The 23,003-nt window shown below is 40.4% G+C and overlaps 1 protein-coding gene across 1 annotated transcript in view; it reads left to right on the top strand.

Annotated features, from left to right (window-relative positions):
* The window catches only part of LOC124595174 (recQ-mediated genome instability protein 1-like), a 115,467-nt gene that overhangs the window by 14,271 nt on the left and 78,193 nt on the right, over nucleotides 1–23,003 (top strand). The gene's annotated exons all lie outside the window — the stretch shown is intronic.

Raw genomic sequence — 23,003 nt, 5'->3', positions numbered from 1 at the left:
ATGGGATGGTGGTCAGAGATAGTGATCATGTGTGTGTGAGTTGTACTTGTGTGAATGTGTGTGGGTTTTCTATTTGAGAAGAAGGGCTTTAGGCCAAAAGCTTAAATGTGTAGCAGTCTTTTTGTAGTGCCTGTCTGCAACTCAGCATCTCCTTTATGTGATGAGTAGCAATCCACCCTTTTCATAATATCATAATGTCCCAGTGTCATATTCTTTTCCTGAAGTGCCGACATCAGTCCTAATGAATTCACAATTTGCGTCCACATAGCCAACAGAACAACCGAAAACAAATCTTTGTAATTAAAAAACAGCAATCCACATGTGTCTGATGCTCTTATGCTAACATGTTTTCCATTGTACCACCAACACAGTAAGTTTATTCCATTTATGCCAAAATTATTGTTCAGTACATCTGAAATCTCATTCAGAAGGAGGTGGCATCAGTGAAGTTTACAGTCTTATTCTTAAAATATTCAGTACATGTTTCACAATCCTTGGTATGTAAGATGGTGATTTATGATATACAAAGATTTTTATCCACAACTTCGCCCGTGTACACAAAAGTGACTGTATTTCACACATGTTTAATAACATTATTTACACACATTTCACCTTTATCTCTAGTGGATTTTGCCATGAAGTTTCCTTTTTGTGCAGCTCAATGTTCATGAGATTTTATCTTCTGAACTATGTGTTGTACAATTTTTCAGGTTTATTCAGCGACATATTGGATACTGTCTGTGAAATATATTAGCAACAGAGTTAGTCATAAAGGAGTAGTAAATTAAAAAGTCATTCCCGATGCGGCAATTGTCATGCCTGAACAGTGAAAATGTAGTAAGTAATAAACTTCTTTCCTTTCATCATTTTGTGGGTGGTGTCAGTGAGCAAAAGAATTTTTACAGGTTTGAAATTACTTGTAAAGTCTGTTGAAAGTGACTAATTGCTCTCAGTTTCATATACTGGATGAATAAAGTACTGGATATTTGCTCATCATGGGTTACACTTCTTTTTCATTCCCACCCCCACATCGATGATAAGCTGATGGTTTTCACCACCAGAGAATTTCTTTTGAGGCAGTCAAGCGATTAGCACATGGACCGTGCATCCAAACATTGAGCATTGAGCTTAGCATGGAGTAGCACATTGAGGAGTCTTTCCAAAAGTGTGGCGTGTCAGATATTCTGAACATGCGTTTGAGCATTGACCAGTGCTTTCTTATTCGTTTATATAAGTAATATTTGATGTTATGTAAATATGGGTACATTCCTTCCAAGGCTTAATCTACAGGACAACTTGCAGTAAGATATTTTGCCCATACTACTTTTAAGTTTTGTAATTCACATGTTGTAAAGATTGTGTTACAGAACAGCAACAGTGGTCAAGTAATTGTATTGCTCTATTTGTTATGAAACTTTTATATGCCAGTTTCCTTATTGACTGGACATGGTACTTACTTTTTTGCCTTACAGCATGTACATGGATATTGAAGTTTTTATTTAAGTACACTGCAGACAGAACAGCATAAGTGCTGCATGTACAAGGGAGAAAATGTGCATTTTAGTAGCGCTAACGTAGAAATTTTACATACACACATTTCGTAAACGGTGTGATTTATGGGCTAGGTACAGCCGATGAAGAGCTTTGCGATTGCGTATACCATGTTGAGGCACACAAACCATATGCACAATTCGCACTGCTTTTGAGTGTTCAGCAGCACGATGAACTTGGCACGTTCAATGATGACATTCAAAAGCACGGTCCATGTGCTAACAGCTTGAGTGAGATTTGTACCAAGTTTGGTTCTAATTGACACTGTATTTAATAGGAGGGCTGTGTGTGTGTGTGTGTGTGTGTGTGTGTGTGTGTGTGTGTGTGTGTGTTCGTGTTCGTGTTCGTGTTCGTGTTCATCATCTCCTCCTGGACTGATTTCATCCAAACATGGTACACATTTCATTTACAGTCTGCAAAGAATCACTGTCAGTATTTGAGAGTGAGAGCACGTAGACACTTGCAACAAACTTTACACTTAATTTCGAACCTTTATGAAACTTTTTCTTTACAATTTTTGCTGTTCATGCTGTTAGACTGCCACATGATGTATGGCATTTTTAATTTATTACTTCTTTACTACTACTTGTATTCATGATACATTCTGCTGACTGTATTCATATATACCACTGAATGTACCAGAAAAATTACATCATCATACGACACTTAGTTCAGGGGATATGACCTTATAAACACTGAAATGCATGAAGACCTACCACATCCTTCAAGACATTTAAATTCATTACTTTGTTGCTACTAACTCTATTTTGCAACACTTTTTGCACACAGTATCCATGTCTGCTGCTATTTACATCTACATCTGTATTTTAATTGCATGGCAGAGGGTATGTCCCATTGTACAAGTTATTAGGGTTTCTTCCTGTTCCATTCACCCTCTTAAGTGTGATTTGCAGAATATTCATGTAGATGTAGACGTAGATGTACACTGTGACTTATCTGGAATAAATGGACTTGGATTCGTGAAACACACCAGTGTCAATGAGAAGGGCATTGTTAGGTGCACTCTTTTTGGATTAAGGATCAATAAACTGAATAAATGACATTGTCTTTTATTGCAGAAGATCCTTATCCTCAAATGTTAATAATTTTGTGTGTAGTTACTTACTGGCAGGTCACGAACAATTATGCACACTTTAATTTCAATGTACACACAGTCCACTGTAAATCATTTCCACTGAAGGTCCGATCACCAAACATTAGCCGACTATTCAACAGAATGTTGCCATCAGAAAAAACAGGTCTTGCATCAGGTCGATTCCATATGGTGTGTTTCTTAAAATTGAAAAACATAAAGCAATCAATTGCTAATAATCTGTGTAAACAGAGGCCTCAATGTGAAGCGAAATACCGACAAGGGTACTCTAGTGGTGGTTATTTGTATAAGCAAGTGAAATGGTGATTTGACTTGCAGCTTACCACACTATTGCTGCCACACAGTGGAGTACATTTCTCAATTTTAAATTTAAACAGGTCTTGCATTCCATAAGTAATCATGTGGAATGTTTGATCCCATAATGTAGCAGAGAGGTTAGAGATTTCAAAAAGAGAAATGAACAGAAGGAAGTTAGGTAGAGAGAAAATTATTGAAGTGTGGTGGCAATTAGAACATAACTTCTGGTCAGATGAGTGCATAACAACAAATACGGGTACTGCACACGTAAGCCTAATAACGAATACAAAAACTGGACAACGGATGAACTACTAGGACTAACATAGTGAAGTAAAGTTGTATGGCATCATTCACTGGGAAGCCCCGAGTGGCATATTCATACACCTAATTGTCAAGATTTTTTGCTATTCTTCATGTTTGTTGGCACCTTCCCTCCATGAAGTGTGATATTTTGTGTTACGGTGAGATTCCGAACATGGCAGCAGATATCAGCCACAGGCGCAGACGGCAATACTGTCGCCTGTAGTCGGTGTGTTGCAGAACACAGTGACAAACAAGCAACGTAGTCGCCTTTAAGGACTACACAAAGTGAGATGTCTGGAAGTGCCATCGTGGTTATTGTGCTCTTACTGGAAGAGGAAGAGATGACATTTTTTTGTTACACACCTGTAAAATACAAAAGTTGGCAATCCCATCATCCATATACATATACCTGGCATTGGCCAATCTTCTATTAGTCCATCTCCCCCCCCCCCCCCACCCTCCTCTCCGCCCACCTTCTCCATCCCCCACTCTCTGTCCATCTCCTCCTCTCCCTCTCTCTGTACATCTCACTTTTTCCTTTCTGTGTCCACCTCCTCCTCATCCCTTTCTCTGTCCATTTCCTCCTCCCCAATCTGTTCCTCCTCTTCTCTCTTCTCACTGTGTCCATTTCCCCCTGACGTATCTTCCTATCTTGTATCAGTGCCTATCTCCTTCTTCCCCATCACTGTCTCCCATTTGCTTGTCCTCCCTTCTCTCTCTACATTATCACACTCACCCAAATAGAAGGCTGGTGGTTCTTATCCCCACATTATTGCTTTCCAGATTGTAGCTAATATGTGAACCAAATTTGACTGAAATCATTGTAGGGGTTTAGGATGAGCTTTTTACCCATGACTTTGCCCGAATATGCACATGTCAAACATATTTCACACAAATTTAACAGATTTCAAAAGTATTTGTACACATATATCACCTGTATGTCTAGTGAATTTTGACCAGCAGTTTCATTTTCACGCAATTCAATGTTTATGAACTGTGTGCTGTACAATGACACAATTTTGCAGGTACATCCAGTGGTACATGTGCCTACTGTCTGTGAAATGTCTTGTGAATAGAGTTAGCAGTAAGGAAATAAGAAGTTAAAATGACATGCATGATGCTGCAGTTTTTCACGCATCTTAGTATTTGACGTCGTATCTCTTGAACTATGCGGTGTACAATGATATATTTTTGTATGTAAATTGAGTGGCATTAGAGACGTGCAATCAGTTTACAAAGGAGATTGCTTACAAATAACTCCTGTGACCCATCATAAAATATTGCTCAAGTGTGTGGGACCTGTACAACACAGGACTAGAGGGGGATACTGAACATATACAGAGAAGGGCAGCACAGATGTTCACAGGTTTGTTTCATCCCTGGGAGAGTGTCACAGAGATACTCAGGGATACTAAGATGTAAACTGTCACGAGGAAGTCTTATTACCAAAGATTCAAGAACCAGCTTTCAGGGTGTATATGCGGACAAGAAAAAAAAAGTCCCGGATTTCCTGATTAAAAATACATTTTCTCACGAGTGAAAATACACTTTTTCCATGTTAAGTGACAGTATACTTTTCCTCGGAACAGTAAAACTTATCAATATTTCCCAGCCCTTTAGAAAACCAAACTTAGTAAAAAAAAAAAAAAAAAAAAAAAAAAAAAAAAAAAAAAAAAGAGCATGTTTTGCAAAGATCTTTAATGTGCAACATCATGTACATTGCATATTTTCGTATTACAAAAGTATAAATTTGAATTTGACCAAACACTGCATGTTACTTTCCGAAGCATTGAAATCAAGATTGCGATGAATTTTTGTAAGCCAGTCATAGATCATGTCACATGATCTCGCCAGCCGATGACAGCAGATATTCAGAGCATAGGACACGTGATGTAGTCAACCAATAGCAATACCACTGTTAAGTACAGTGTATACACGGATTGGAAAAGTTCATGGTTTAAATTAATATACATAGTGTTGCTACAAGAAAAGCAAAGCTTTCACATATAACATTGGTCTCGAAGATTAATACACTGCAAGAGAAGCTAAGCTTTTACATATTATAATACTGATCTTTTTTGGGTGTGTTACACTTTAAAGTACATCACACAAATGTGACAGTATAATTTTTAATAACGACATAAATGTCTGATCTTCTGGGCTCGAAATTTTTCTAAATGGTCGTCCTCAAAGAGTTGATTTTTAAATGAGAGGCAAACACTCCGTGATTTAAGAAATTCATTGTACATTCTCGCACACAGTTCAGCTTGTATAAAAGGAAATTTACTTTGACAGTAACGCTTTCCAAACAACCATTCGCAATATTTTCCCAAGACCTGTTAGAAATAGGTTCACTTCAGCAGTTGCCAGAGAGCGCCAGATAACAGGCGTCACTGCGCTTGCGCAGCAATGACGACGCAGGAAGCCTGTATGCTCGTACGTGTAAAACATTAAAAGATCTTACATTATGTCATAAAAGAAACAAGACAACGGAATTTCGTGAACCATACTAAAATGCATAATTCGGCTTACAGTGCACATTCGTATCTCCAGATTCAGATGTGAATTTTCTTGGAGAACCAGTACTGCATTATCTCATGTTCGGTTCTTTATTATGGCATAATGCCATACGTGCTAGAAGATGAAAAGATACACTTTTGAAATGCAGCAAACAGTTGAAACTAGCCAATAGTGTGGAATTAAACACTTCATTTCCAATAAATTGATTGCCTCAGTGGAAAAGATTAATAAAAGCCAAATTTCTTTAGCAAACCGACAAGAATAACTTCACTGTTCTGCAAGGCGATTAATGCATGACTGTCAGAAAGGTGGAAATAAAATCTGAAACTATAACATATTTTAGCCTTCAGTAATTATGTGAATGTATTTTAATTCACTTGATAGCTCCCAGCCACAGAGATACATTTTGTATTCATTTGACGTGAGAGCAATAAACGAAGAGGAAACAGCAAAATAACTAAACTTAACATGGGGCACGTAGAGACTATCCACCTCCCCACTACAACTCACACTTCTCTGTGCATCAGCACCGGATCAACAATATTTCCAAATTGCAGCAATACTAGATAGTGGTTCCCCCTTCCTCCATCCACCATTTGAGGTAGAACGTCGAAAATTGGGATTAAAAAAAAAATTGACTTTTCAAAAATATGTTCATTTTGTAGTGCACATCTTTCTGAAGACTCTGATATATAAAACGTGTTCGAGGAAATGTAAGACATGTTATTTGGTCTTAAGTGCACCAAAGTGCAGTGCCACGCCTCTCCACACAGCATTCTTCTATCACACATCATTGTATTTCGCTCTGTGGAATTCCAACGTGTAATATTTTGTAAATGGATGCCATCATACCTCACAATTAATATTGGATGGGATTATTTGTAAGCCTGGGAACAAGAACTCTTCAGAAAATATGTACTCTTTATTGCCTATTAGGTACTAACTTGCTTTTTTTTTGTGTAACATAAAATTAAATATAGGATACATGAAACCAATAAAGCCAAGTGACAAGCAAGACAGTACACTTTTCTTCAATCCTTAAGTCCTAGCATTTTTCTCTCTCTAACCTTGCTATAGCTTTACATGGTATCCTTTTCTTTCTGCGAAAGGATCTATTACCTCATCAAACTTCATCAAACGTTTTGCTACATGAAAAAACAAAATGTCTTTGTCTAATACTGAAAAAGCTGTTAATACAAACAGTACCCAAGACTGGTGTGGTTTCTCGATCTGATTACGTGTATTTTGTCACTGTCTGCTAGATAAAATGAAATAGGCCTGTCGAATATTGCAGCTCGATCTGATTACGTGTATTTTGTCACTGTCTGCTAGATAAAATGAAATAGGCCTGTTGAATATTGCAGCAATTGCAACACACACCAAATAAACAGACAGTTTAGCACAATCACTTTTTTTTTAACACGACAGAATATAATTCACGAAACACCAATATCAAATGCCTATTAGTCCTACTACAAGCAAAAAACTTTATGTTTGTAAATAGTTAACACTTCATTGATACTCTCCAGCTTATCAAGCGTGAGATCGAAAAGTAGTAGTACGAAAGTTTTATATACATTTTGAATCGTAATATTCCTCCATGGCTGGTGTGATGTCCCCGTATCTACTCCTTCCTCGTTCTAATAAAAAATATTGTCGTAACTAATTCTGAACTATTCCTGCCAGTGTCAAAACTTATTCTCCGGTTAATTTCACTAACCCTGCCACAATCAACTGCTTAGTTATCCCGTGTTTATTCTCCAGTTAGGCATTATTATGTGTTTGTACAACATGTTTTCCACGCTACTCCCAGAATAGAACTTAAGCATCTGCGACTGGGGTCTGTACAACTGGCCATTAATAGTGTAGCAGTCCGGCCAAAAATTTTCTATCAAAACTTCATTTTCTTGGATACACCAAGAAGATAATACGTCATCTTTCTTACCTGTTATTCCTGTTAGTAGTTTATTTCCACTCTGGTAGTCTGAATCTATGGATTTCGCTAGTAATTATAACAATGCTGATTAATCACAAACCCAGTCAATCACATAAACAAACAGCGACTGACATTAACCCGTTCAGCTTTATTCCGCTCAGCTCGTATAGCCCCGTCCACTTCTGTCAGCAGGAAAGTTTATTTCTAGATGCGATGGGGTTCCACTGGCAGAGACATGACGTACACTATGGAAATTTTGGAAATTTGTGATAAGGTCTTATGGGACCAAACTTTTGATGTCATTGGTCCCTAAGCCTACACACTACTTAATCTTACTTAAACCATCTTACACTAAGGACAACACACACACCCATGCCCATGGGAGGACTTGAACCTCCAACGGGAGAGCCGCAGGGACTGTGACAAGGCTCCTTAGACCGCGCGGCTTGTACACTATGCATGCATTCAAAAACCAACGTATGAATCATTCAGAAATCAACTTAGAATATGTTCCCAAATGTTCAAAAACCAACAAGGATGCAATTCAAAATCATATGAATAATCGATAGACCAACACACGCTGGATACTAGGTGCTTATTCCTCAAGAATATGAATTCTTGCTGCCCAGGGCAGATACCCCAGTTTGTCCCCATGGAATCTGGCAGCTAGCGCGCACCAGTCAAATTTTTCTGGTGTGGCAGTTAACTGTATAAGCAGTGGCAGCAAGCTGCCAGATTCATACATGCACGGGGGGAGGGGGGGGGGGCAGAATGGGGTATATGGCCCAAGCGTCAATGGGGGGGGGGGGGGGAGGCGGACACACCAAATTCATATTCTTGAGGAAAAATACATGGTTTCACAAAGTGCCTAGCATTCAGTGTATGTTGGTTCATATAATTTTGAAATGCATCCCTGTTGGTTTTTGAACAAATTCTAAGCTGATTTCTGAATGAATCAAAAGTTGATTTTTGGATGCGTGCATGGTGTACGTGATGATGTCTGTGCCAGGAGAACCCCGTTGCATCTAGAAATAGACTTTCCTGCAGACAAAAGGGGGCGGAGCTATACCAGCTGAAGGGAATTAAGCTGAACGGGTGAATGCCAATCGCTGTTTATGTAGTTGACTGGGTTTGCAAATGATTGTCATTCTTATAATTAATAGCGAAATTCATAGCTTCAGACTACAAGAGTGGAAATAAACGACTACCAGGAATAACAAGTAAAAAAGATTACGTATTATCTTCTCGTTGTATCCAAGAAAATGAAATTGTGACAGAGAATTTTTGGACAGACCACTACACTAGTAAGTGCCAGTTGTACAGTCCCTAGCTAGCAGCCCCTAAAGTTCTATTCTGGGAGCAGTGCAGAAAACGTGTTGTATGAACACGCCTAACCAGAGAATAAACGTGGGATAACTAAACCGGTGATTGTGGCAGGGTTACTGAAGTTAACCGGAGAATAAGTTTTGACACTAGCAGGAATAGTTACAGAATTAGTGATGACAAGATTGTTTGTTAGAACAAGGAAGGAGGAGAAATGAGGACATCACACAAATTATGGAAGAATATGACGATTTGAAATTTATATAAAAAATTCGTACTACTGCTTTTCGATTTCATGCTTCAGAAGCTGGAGTGTATGAATGAAATGTGAAACTATTTCCTAAAATAAAACTTTTTGTTTATTGTAGGCCTAATAGGCATTTGACATTGGTACTTTGTGAATTATATTCTGTTGTGTTATAAAAATGACCTTGTGTGCCAAAACAGTCTCGTTAATTTGGTGTGTGTTACAATTGCTGGAATATTAGACAGGCCTATTTCGCTTTATCTAGCAGACAGTGACAAAATACATGTAATCAGATTGAGAAACCACCCCAGTCTTGGGTTCTATTTGTATTAACAGCTTTTTCAGTATTTGACAACATTTTGATTTCCATGTAGCAAAACTTTTGAAGAACTTTGATGAGGTAATAGATTCTTTCCCAGAGAGGAAAGCACACTATGTAAAGCTGTAGCAAGATTAGAGAGAAAAAAAATGGTAGGACTTAAGGATTGAAGAAATGTGTACTGTCTTGCTTTAATTTTATGTTGGACAAAACTGCAAGTTCTTAGCTAATAGGCAATAAAGAGTGCAAATTTTCTGAAGAGTTCTTGCTCTCTCGGTTACAAATAATCCTATCTAGTATTAATTACGAGTGTTTTATTTATTTATTTTTATTTATTTATTTAATCTCTCTCTCTCTCTCTCTCTCTCTCTCTCTCTCTCTCTCTCTCTCTCTCTCTTTTTCTTAAAAAAAGAGGGGCAGGATGTCAAACTGGCCGACTGGGAGCAGGAGAGGCACCACAGGACATTTTAATTTCCACTGTCCTGCATATAGTTTGATGGCACCCATTACAAAATATGACACTTTTGAATTCCACAGAGTGAAATATAGTGACATGCGTTAGGAGTAAGCTGTGTGAAGAGGGGTGGCACTACACTTTGGCACACTGAAGACCAAACAACATGGCTTACATTTCCTTGAACACATATGTTTAATGTATCAGACTCTTCAGAAAGATGTGCACTACAAAATGAACATTTTTTGAACAGTCAATTTTTTAAATTTTTGACGTCCTAACTCAAACACTGGAGGGAGGGGGGGGGGGGGGGGGCGGCACTATCTAGTATTGTCCCTGGTTTGGAAATATCGTAGATGGAGGCTGATGCACAGAGCAGTCTGAGTCGTAGTGGGTAGTGGGGAGGTGGGTAGCCTCCAAGTGACCCGTGTTTGCGTTTAGTGGATTTGCTGTTTCCTCTTCGTTTATTGCTCTCAGGTCAAATGAAAATGAAACAGATTTCTGTGGCCAGGAGCTATCAAGTGAATTAAAATACATTCACATAATTATGGAAGGCTAAAATATGTTATTGATTTCAGATTTTATTTTATTTCCACCTTTCTGATAGTAAAGCATTAATCGCCACGCAAAACAAAGTTATTTTTGTCGGTTCACTAGAAATGTGACTTTCATTAATTTTTCCTCTGAGGCAGTCAATTTATTTAAAACACAGTGTTTAATTCCACACTGTTGGCTAGTTTCAACTGTTCACTGCATTTGAAGAGCATGTTTTCATCTTCTAGCATGTATGGTATTATGCCATAATAAAGAACCAAACAGGAGATAATACAGTACTCATACTCCAAGAAAATTTACATCCAGTTCTGGACATACGAATGTGCACTTTAAGCAGAAATATGCATTTTAGTATGGTTCCCAAAATTCTGATGCTCTTGCGGTATTCTCTGATGTCTTGTTTCTTTTATGACATAATGTAAGATCTTTTAATGTTTTACCCGTACGAATATACGGGCTTCCTGCGTCATCGTAGCTTGCGCAAGTGAGGTGATGCCTGTTATCAGGTGCTCTCTGGCAACTGCTGAAACGAACCTATTTCTAACAGGTCTTGGGGAAATATTGCGAATGGTGATTTGAAAAGTATCACTTCCAAAGTAAATTTCCTTTTATGCAAGATGAATTATGTTACGTGAGAGAATGTGCAATGAATTTCTTAAATCACAGAGGGTTTGGCTCTCATTTAAAACTTAACACTTTGGGGACCACCCACTTTGAAGAATTTCGAGCCCAGAAGACCAGACATTTATGTCATTATTTTAAATTTTACTGGCACATTTGTGTGACGTATCTTACAGTGTAACACGCGCAAAAAAAGACCAATATTACATGTGAAAACTTGGCTTCTCTTGTAGCTTATTAATCTCAAGAGATCAGTATTATATGTGAAACCTTTCTTTTCTTTTCTTTTTTTTGTATCAACACTATGTATATTAATTTAGAACATTAACTTTTGCTATTTATGTGTTCGCGCTATTTAACAGTGCTGTTGCTATTGGCTGACTACATCACGTGTCATGAACTATGACTTGCTTACAAAAGTGCATCGCAATCTCAATTTCAATGCTTCAGAAAGAAACATGCGGTGTTTGGTGGAATTCGAATTTATACTTTCGTAATACGAAAATATGCAGTGTGCATGTTGGAGATCTTTCAAAAACGTGTTTTTTTCCCTGAGTTTCGTTTTCTAAAGTGCCGAGAAATTCTACGCTGGTGTATAAAACCATAATCATTACAGTTCCGAGGAAAAGTATACTATTGCTTAACACAGAAAGAGTGTATTTTCACCCGGGAGAAAATATTTTTTTAACCGGGAAGTCTGGGAATTTTTTTCCTTGTCCGTGTATTCACTCTGGTATCAACTAAATGTACTCTTCGCCAAAACTGCTAAATACTTCCCACTTTCACATAATTTGCCCATTTCCTATGACTCTTTAAACAGTTAACTCAACCTATTCAAAACTTGTACTAACTTTACACGCTGACTACAACAAGCATTTTTGGCGTGACATGACACTACCCCATTCTGGCAGAAAAGACACACAACATCTGAAAATATGAAAGGTAAGGCTAACCTACCACCTTTTGCTGCTACGTAGATTGTTGGTAAAGATATCAATAATGACGCCCTTACATCTTGATTCTACAGTATGAAGCAAATTAATGAGGTGATGCAAGATAATTGGCCACAAATTTTAAGGCACTGGAAATAGTTGACAGAGGAGTTTTTGTGGTTCAGATTTTATTTTGTAGATAGTAAAGAGGGTGCGAAATCTATAAACTTTGCAACCCTGAAAAACTAAGTGTGCATTGGGAAAAGGTGAAGATATAATTTTCATATAATGTTTTGTTTGTGCAATTAGTGAAACCAATTTCTTATTTATAGTCTCTGTCTTTTACTGCTTCTGTTAATTATTAAAATTAGATTAAAACAGCTGTCATCAACCTTACAATTACAGGGTGGCGCACGAAATGTGTTACCAATTGTTTCTTTCACAATTTATAACGCACATTAGATATCCCACTGGGATCTCTACAGCAGTACCAGCAGAGCTTGGAAAAACAAATGTGTTAAGAAATGACATGTAATTCACGATACTGCCGCTAGGGGATTAGTAAGCAGCAATGGCTGACAATGGAAGACTGACGACACAGCAATGATCGGCAATTGTGTCACTTTTTCATGAAACGAAAAGCCTTGTTGTAATTCAGAGGTGTTTTTGAAAACAGTCTAACACATGATGGGTCCCTTGCAAGAAGACCATCCACAGGTTGTACGATAAATTTGTACTGAAAGGAACAGTATTGGAAGCGAAGCGGTACGAGTTGATGTACAGAGAAGTCCCGGGAAATTGTGTAGAAAGGCAGCAGTGCAACTGGAAATATCCAGACGCACTGTTCAACGCATTCTTAAAAGTGACCTCCATATGTACCCATACAAGATGACCTGTGCACAGAAGCTCACTGAAGAACACAAGCAGGAGAGACTACTGTTTGCTCAGTGGGCGGAGGATAGGGAAGAAACTCTCAACAATGTTTGGTTTTCAGACGAGGCGCATTTTCATTTAGATGGTGTGGTTAACAAACAAACTGTACGCTTTTGGGCCACTGAAAACCCACAAGTGCTTCAGAACGATAACATTATGCTCCTAAGGATTACAGCGTGGGCAGCAATTTCCAGTCACGGACTTATTGGACCCTTTTTCTTTGAAGAAACTGTGAACAGCGAGCGTTATTTGAGCATGCTTCGCAATAGCTTCATTCCACAGCTTCTTGCTACTGCCTCGCCCTTCAACACGCAGTGGTTCATGCAAGATGGAGCAAGGCTACATACTGCAGACACTGTGTTGGAGTTTTTACACGAGCATTTCAGCATGCGGATCACTTCACTCAGGTTTACAGGTCGCTTCAATGATGGACAAAATTGGCCCCCCAATAGTCCAGGCCTCAATCCATGTCACTTTTTTCTTTGGGGGTTCCTAAAGGAAAAAATTTTCCCGAAACGTCCACGTGATTTAATGGAGCTCAGAAGACTTATTCTTCAAGCTTGCAGTGAAATTACGGAAGACATGTGCCATAGGGTAATCACTAACTTCAGTGTTCGTTTGAAGGAAATTAGGAAACGAAATGGTGGACATATTGAGCATGTGCTGACTTAGGACAAAGCTCCATGGACGGCTCTTCATTGTAGTATATGTTCCTTTCAGAATGTATTGACAATAAAGTTTATATTCAAAAACAAAATGGTAACACATTTTGTGCGCCACCCTGCATATTAGTTGTGATGCACTTTCTCTTATCGGAGGAAATATCTCGTGACAAATACTTAACCAGTTAACTAACTACTTGCCGAGAATCTACAGTTTAGTGTATGTTTTGAACCAGAGTGCAACTTCTTTTTTTACATTTAGAGAGTACTGAGAGGTGGTGAAATGGACTTGAACTGCCAGGGGGGGAAAAAAGAGTCTGCAATCTGCAGTGGGCTGCTGGACGTGGGTGAGGGGTTCCCTGGTGGAGGTGGTGGTTTGCTACAGAATATGTAGGCAACCAGTGGTGACAAACAGTTTATTGACTTATAGGCTGGAGAGGCATTGATACAACATCCACAGGAGGCAGGCAGCAGTGGAAGTGGGCGACCCGGGCCGGGATGGCTGCACTTGTGGTGTCCGCACTTTCATAAATGTAGCACCTCGACAGCCTTGCTAGTTGTCCATCATTCAGCCCCATGCAGCATCAGGAGGCATGCTTCTGCTCTTATAACAGCGGTCAGAATGGACCAGTGTCGAGCGGCGATGGCTGTGGCTCGATAACTGCGGTCAGAATGGACCAGTGTGGAGCGGCGATGGCTGTGGCTCGGACCCAGGATCAGGGTCTCTTAGATGGCGGCTGACAGACCCCACAGGCTGTGGCTGGGACCCAGCAGGAGATGGCAGAGGGACGTTAGTGGCCTCATGGTGGAATCTTAACGCACAGCTGACACTGATTTGAGTCCCAGCTGTTTTGACATGTCCTGCCTGTCAGGATGGCCAGCCTTTTTATTAAAAGTCAGTTCTTGTTGTGGTTGAAATCATTTACGTGGCCTGCTAAGCATCAGTGAAGTGTAATGAAATGCTGGTGATTGCCCCAGCATCCGGGTTGTAGTTGTGGATCTACTAGCATGGCGTAAGTGCGGAGCTTGTGGGGTGGCAAATGTTCAGATTTTGGCATTGGGCCTGGGTTTGTGGCTCGTGGAGTAATTCAGTCCATCGAATGCATGAGCACTTTAGAGTCTGGCTGCAACACAACAAGGAATTGGTCCCACAGTTCATATTTTACAGAACACTTGTCCAGCATATAAGTCCTAAGTTAGCTACAATATATCTGTACACTTTGGTCCCCTCTTGATACTTACATTGTCTTCACTATCCCATTTGGTATAGTTGTAGTCAGTGGCCGATTATGTGAAGTATGCATAAATTCTGTGACGTGGATCCTAGTCTATCTGACATGTGTCCTACCCCTGACTCCACTTGTTGCTGTTGCCCACAACAGTCATGCTACAGTTCACTTTTCATGGGCCAAACACTGCCTCCTGCAAACATTTGTGTGGTGTCCTACACTGAGCTTCTAGGCAAAGCTAATCCATGAAACATGTAACAGTCCACGACAGTCATGTGTTCATGTGGCAGCAGTGTTGTGTATGGGGATCCAGGAGGCATTCTGTTGCATTAAGAATCCATGTACCCGCTCTTCCTCACATGCTTTCTTCCTTGACTTCGTACTTAACCTTAAAAACATATCACATACCCTAACCTAGGTATGACACTTCGCAGAATAATCAATATGTTGCGATATGGAACATCAGTGCTTCCCTATCAGACTAAATTAATCGTGTCAAATTTCCACTATACACATCACAACATTACACATTCCTCATAATTGGACTTCTCACGTAGAAGTTTGTGTAGCCTACTTCTTAATCTTTTACTTCCAACTACAGCAAAATGTCTCCTTTATACTCCTATGTGAATCTCTTCCATAGATGCAACATCATATGTAATTTGAATCTCAGCATTCCTAAATGCATTCCACCATACCCGTAACATATACACACACAGATGTTCAGAAGAAGGGCTTAACGTAAACCAGTCATAAAAATAAGTAAGTTGTGGTAGAATCACTACAGTCATGTTATAATGCCCATAAGAACTGGAGAACTATCACTTAATCCCTAAACTTTACTGCTCACACTGAGGGAACTGTCCAGTGTATTGTGCTCCATGAGTTCTGCGACCCCACTGACAAACTGTGAAAGAGGAAGAGAGCTCTGCATAAAGTTCAGGTACTCTGTGGATGTCAAACCTCTAGTGTAGAACCTTGGAGAGATCCTAAACTTATAACTTACATGCAGCATTAAATTGTGCCTACATGTCCACCATTTACATGACCTACTTACACTTGCCTATACCTTTCCAACGTACAGTAGCTTTAATTCCTGACGTATTCTACACAGAAGGGAAAGAGGAGACAGACAAGAATGCAGGACAGATGTAAACAAAACCCCTTGAGAGTTTTTACACACATGCTGCTACTTACTTGCATTGCTGATGGTCTTCAAACTTTAACAATCCTACTGCTGTCACCAAAACATAGCAGTGCAGCAAACTGAATGGACACATGTAAACTCTTTATTACTCCAGTTCCACAGGTGCAGTCATGTGTCGACCTTGTGGCCCATGGTAGTGAGAATTGGTGCCGTAAGGATGGCGGTAGCTACTGTCCCAGTAGTGCTGAGGCCTTGTGTGGTCAGCATAAGTTGGCAGTGCTGTGACTTTATATTTTTATTATGCTGCTATCAGGACAGTTCTGTTCTGCCCAGCTGAAGCGAGTGTCGGACACAAGCAGGCATCCGGCATCTCGATGAGTAGGAGAGCAGCACTTTGACCCTCACCCAACGTGGCAGCAACACCCACCATGAAGAACTTTAGCGGCCTCATGGCAGAATCCAACAAGTGGCAGGTGCCAATTCAAAGCGTGCCTGTATCAACGTGCCCAGCCTGGCTGGATGGCCAGCTTTTGTACAAGACGAGGCAGGTCTTGTTGCAGTTGGGTCACGTATATGGCCCACCAGTCATCATCGAAATGTCTCAAAATGCTGATTATTTTCCCAGTGCCCAGGTAATAATTGCAGAGGTGTTGGGATGGCACAAGTGCTGAGCTTGTGGCAGCTCAGAGCTATTCTGCTCAAAATTATAAGTTAAAATTTTATAGGCCAATTCCTATCCCTTTCATCTACAGAGATGCAAGACCAACATTCTGTGCCATTCTCCCACTGGTCAACACTCAGTATGTTAGTGTGTTGCTCATGTATCCAAGGTACTGCAGGCTTGAAAAAGATGTGAGAGGTACTGCTCTACTGCCCAAGAGACTTTGAGATATGAGGATTTTAATGTGTTCAGAAAACATTGAATATAAGTGCAGTATGGCCACAGACACCATATAGGGAGGATGGATCTACACGCAAAAATACATGGAACAGTGCCTGCTTCAATACCATGTACAATGGTATGTACAGGCAGTTTCTCTAACATCTGCTTGAAGCAAACTCATCCTTAATAACAATCATGTGGATAATCATGGGAGTAGTGTACAGAGCTCAGAAGAATATGAGACTAACAGAAAGAAATAAGAACTTTTCCGTTGGTTTTTGTGTGGGATGTGGTGAACATCACACAAACGTAGGACCTTAGCAAGAAAGAAGACAGATTGTAAGGAACAGAATTGAAGATTTGATGAGGGCTAGGAAAATAATGTGGCAGACACTAAAAACAGAAAGTCCAAGATGGAATATGAGGGTGGTTTGAAAAGTTCTCGGAACGGAGTAGAAAAAAGTACTTACATCACTGAAACTTTTTTTTAGTTTTCAATGTAGTCTCCTTGTAGATTAATGCACTTGGTCCATCGATGTTCCAGTGCCCTGATCCCATCTTGAAAACGAGTTTCTTCCAGGCCTGCAAAATAGTTCTAAACTCTGGCTATCAATTCTTCGGTTGAAGTGAATCTTCGTCCACCAAGAAAAATTTTCCATTTTGAGGAGAGATGGAAGTCTGATGGAGCCATATCAGGTGAATAAGGCAAGTGTGGCAACTATTCATACCTTAGTTTGTGTAATGTTGCCATGGTGATGGCATGTGTGCGGACACACATTGATCCAGTGTCAAGAGTCATGGCACCCATCTGGCAGATAATTTTTTCATTTCAAATTCTTCAGTTAAAATGTGATATACCCTTTCATGTAACATCTGGCAAGCATGAGCAATTCCATGCACTTTCAATCGGTGATCCTCCGTGACCATTTTGTGCACTTTTGCAATGATTTCTGGAGTAGTGACGCATTGTGGCCGACCTCTGTGCGGATCATCATCTAAGCTCTCCTGACCAAATTTAAATTCATTTGTCCACTTGGCAACAGTTGAATATGAAGGAGCAGAGTCCCCCAATTGTATTCTGGAAATCGGCATGAATCTCATTTGTGTTCATACCTTCCTTTAGGAAGTACTTAATCACTGCTCGAATCTCAATTTTTTCCATCTTCGCAAATCACTACATGGGAGCAACGACAGAGCCATGCCACCGCCGCAGCTCTCTTCCAAGAGCACTAACATGGCACGTGTTTACCGGCAACAGTCTAACGAATATCACATGAACAACTCGTTGCGCTAGCACTGACCTCTCGTGGTGATTCCAAGAACTTTTCAAACCACCCTCGTAACTACAGTATGGAAAGGATAGACTTCTACTCACTAATAGAGGAAGTGTTGAGTTGCAGACAGGCACAATGAAAAAGATAAAATACATCCATTATTTTGTCATACTGCTGTGAAATTTTGCATTGCTAGCTACAGTGTGTATTGTGATTAGACAGACAAGTGTTCTGTCTGTCTTCATGTTCGCAAGCAATAGTTTGACCACTAAAACACATTTTAGGTATTTGAGTAACTTCTCTGCATAACCTGTTGAAAGTGTTCTATGTTTCTCTCATTGCCTTGAATCCTGATAGTAAATCCACAGGAACTAGTATCCACTTAGTTTGTTTTTGCAGCATTGTCTCTTGAGCCTAAATGTTCATCCTAATGGGGCTCAGTAATAGTGTTTCTCAGGTACATTCTGTGTCCACATGATTCCCCTAAGTCACATTGAACCAGTACCTTGTGTTACAATTCATTTTTGTAAATAAACCTTAAGCCTCCCTTTAGATTTCTTTACTGTGGTAGGCATAAGTATTGGTTCTAACATAAGAAACCACACTTGCACAATCTAGTTCAAAGTAGCGTGTTCTCCTTCAAGTGTGTTTCTGCTGCCACTGCTGAGTTGTGGTTTCGCATGACACTGTTTGTGTTCATGTTGTTCATCAGGAACAGCACGTAAAGTCTTATATAAAAGCTGAACCAGTGATATATACCATTACATGTAGGAAGCTTTCCTCTGATTTTAAGAAAAGGTTGTGGGAACTACTAATACTGAAGATGAGGTAAGAAATGCCTAACATTTTCTGTGAAGGAGAAAGAAGTAGAGAGGACAAGGGAGCTATTCTTTTTGGATATTGATTAACAACTTCTTCAAATATGGCAATGGAAAGTTCTTGTGGAATAATGAGATGAATAAAGGTATCAACTGGGATATATTTAAGGCATTGAGCAGGTAAACAAACAAAACTGAATATATTGCTAAGCTTTCGGACAATGTTCTACTTCAGAACTAACTCTAGAATAAAAATACATATAGTTGTATAGTTACATTGTCTCGACAATCTATGTTGTATAGGCTCTGCTGCTTTCTGGGCTGACAGATTCTATTGGGTAGAGTGAAAAATGAAGCAGGGGGTTGCTGGGAAGGTTGGTTAGTGGGTAGGAGAGAAAGAGGGAGGTTAGGGGTGGAGTAGTAGTGTATGATACACAAGTCTGTGGAGGAGTGGTGCCAGACGAATTAGTGCTCATATTATGGTGTGCTGTACTGTAATTATGAATTGAATATAGTGCGCCCCTGCATAAATGCTTCAGAGAACAAATAGTATTAAATATACATGTACAGGGTCTTAGATTATAAGAGCAGGTATTTGTATTGGTATAGCAGTATTTACTTCATTTGCATAATAATTACAGCTATTAGGAGTTATTATTTAGATTGGTTAGTACCTTTGGCAAGTACATGTGGCAAGAGCAAGAGCTTATTTTCCCATGGGTAGCAGGTCAGCTGTTGAAGTGTGGATGCAAAATTGTTAGTCTATACTGACAGGCGTATTCCACTTTTTGATGCAGTGAAGAAAATATCAGGCAGAAAATTAAGTGACATGTTTGGAAGAACACTGTTAGAGATAGAGGAAAAAATAGCTAACACACTGAAGTTAGTTCATATTAAGCAGTCAATGACCAGAATAACTGTGCTTGTACTTCTAACAAGCTATACATTTTGCTATTGCCAATCCATTTGAAATAACAGTTCATGAGCAAAAATAAAATAAATAGAATATTATTTTTGAGTGATTTGTAGGCAGATAAACCACACACGTATCTGCATGGCTACTACACTGTACTGGCACTACAGCATGCTGCTTGAGCAGCCAGGTGTGTGTGTGTGTGTGTGTGTGTGTGTGTGTGTGTGTGTCTGTCTGTCTTTGTTTTTGTTTAGTCCCCCTTTGTAGTGTAGTATCCCCCTGGGATCCACCAGTGTGCAATACAGATGAGTACTGCATGCCGCCGTTACTAGAGGCGCTACAATTAGCACACTACCATCGTGGGTGCAGATTATTCTTCCACTGACTTCACAGAAGTATTCTTCTGCCAGGCAGCTGTAAAGGATACTGCCTGCCCAAACAGAGCCAATTTCAACATCAGGAGTCACTATGGGCCATAGCACCATCTGCAGTTGGCAGTCCTCCTGTTGGAGCTCCCTTTGCCCGCTACTGCTGTTTGCTTGGAATTACTCTGTGTCCAGTCCGAATTATCCACACCGACCTCCAACATCTCCGCTTAGCCACAGCTCGAGTCTTTCCTCTGCGCCTCGTTCGAGTTCTCCATACCAGCCGTCGATGCCTTCACTTTCGTTTGAGTTCGCCGTGCTGAGCCTGACATTGGCCGCACCCTTGGCCCATTTGTGTGCAACTCACCATCACTGCTTTCTCTGCTGGTTGTGTCATCAATCCGTAGGAGGGAACCATCTCTCAGCAGCAGCAACATCTGCATCTGACTGCCTACAAGCTTCTGCCTTGCTGGGACCACTCTCCTGCACTGTCCTCGAGTGCTACCGCTCTCCACCAATGTGGCTGCACTGACACCACCCTCATGAGGAATCTCCTAGTGAGTTGAGGGGATTGAAACTAAGTAGAATTTGTTCAAATCTGAATGATTGTTTTGATGTATTCAGTCTGAGTGTAAATGTAGTTCATTTATGTCTTGCTACCTTGAGCAGAATATTTTGTGTGGCTTCCTAGGCCATGATAAAAAATTTGACGATGAGGCTGCATTATCCGTGTGTGTGTGTGTGTGTGTGTGTGTGTGTGTGTGTGTGTGTGTGTCGAGTTATCCATTCGGATGTCTTGTGCACTCTCCTCGTCAGCCATGCACAAAACTTGGCAGTGAGTAGTGGATTTCATCCCTTCAGTTAGTGATAGTCACTTTTGTCTGCTCTGCCAGTGCAGTTGCGCTTGTCTGTGCGTATGTTGGATGATTGCCTTTTCTTTTCTCCCCTCTCTTGCCACACATGAGTCTCATTCAGAATGGCTTATAGCCCTCAGCTGTATTGGCACAATTGCTGCTGCTGCTGCAGCAAATGCATTGGAACAATGAACTTCTACAGAAGCTAACTTACATGACACTCTTTACTGTGAACAGTGCCTTTGTTGTCACTCTCTGCCAATCCTGTCACTTCCTGGCTGACAGTCACCTGTTTGAGCCCATCACTTCCCAGCGAATGTCCGAATGCTCCAGTATTACTGTGGCCAAGCCCATCACTTTCCAACGGACATCTAAACAGCCCATCTTCTTCTGGATGAGCCTGTCAGCATCCAGTGACATCCCATCAACCCATTGCCAGTTCCTTCACAGCCGCCTCTGTCACTGCCGTGATGGTGGGTCAAGTGCTTCAGGAGCTGACTTCTCCTCTACTGCCCTCAATGCCTCTGGTGCGCTTTGTCCTCTGCTGCCTCCCAACATCACCACTGCGTTCCAACAAATGTCTGGCCTCCACCGCTGCCATACTCCCTGTTGCCGGCCCTTTCGACATCAATGTTACCTCCTCCTTTCTTGCGTAAGTTCCCTTCTTCTGTTACTGCACTATCTCCTGCTGCTGTATCACCCGTGATCAAGCCGTCACTCCCTTTCTCTGTTCTTTTCCTCAAGCATATGCTGAGGCTCTTCACTTTATGTTTCAATGCAGACCCCTGAGTCTCACCTGGTCTTGTCACCATCAGTCTCCCGGTGGCCTCCTGCCTCCAGACAACCATACCTATGTCTCTGATGGTGACAGCCCCTTCCTCTCGGCCACATCTGCACTCCATCGCCGGCATATAGGCACCCATGTTTCTCAGGCAGCCATTGTTTTCAGCATTGCTGTATCTCCACACCAGCCACATCTATCTCCAACCAGCTGTGAGCCTACCTCAGTTGGACCTAACTTTTGGACCGTCCCTGAGCCCTAACACTCTCCAGTGATACAGCTGCACTGATGTCATCATTGTAAGAAGTGTCCTAGTGCAGCATCATTTACTATTGGTGGATTGGAACCAAATAGTGTGTACTCAAGTCCGAATGACTGGTTTGTTGTATTCAGTTTAAATAAAGTTCATTTATCTCTCTTATTGGTTCATTTATCTCTCTTATTGGTGTGTCTCGCTCCACCATAACATAGAATATAGTTAGCTCTGAATGACATAATCTGAAAGCTTAGCACGTTTTCAGCCTTATATATGTGTGTGTACTGATTTGTAGCTACTTTGCCCATCTATGGAGATTGGTTATGTGTAGTGAAAGGGCAGGAGTTGCCAGTATCACCTACCAGCTTTGGTGGTGATTGTGTTGGTAATGGTGATAGTTATATTATTAGTATACCGCAGCCATTTAAATTAATAACGTTGTTGAAATTGAAATAGACAGTAAAACCTGTCAGTATGTATCTTCAGGATCCACAATTCCTAGTACTCCCAACCAAAACACTGAAATTACAAGATAAAATAAAGGAAATAATATTCCTAATTTTGGAATGTTTGGAAAGTGCAGTCTGAGCAGTTAGTCAGATTCTAGGTTAAGATGAACTCACCCTTTGTGAGGAAGAAAATAGGCAAAGATGAAGTGAAAAGTGGCAGTTAGAGTTTGAGGTCAGAGATGGTAGCAGTTGTCTGCGAAAGGCAAG

This window comes from Schistocerca americana, chromosome 2 (assembly GCF_021461395.2).
Source record: "Schistocerca americana isolate TAMUIC-IGC-003095 chromosome 2, iqSchAmer2.1, whole genome shotgun sequence".
Lineage (NCBI taxonomy): Eukaryota > Metazoa > Arthropoda > Insecta > Orthoptera > Acrididae > Schistocerca > Schistocerca americana.
This window is presented reverse-complemented; position numbering and strand designations above follow the sequence as displayed.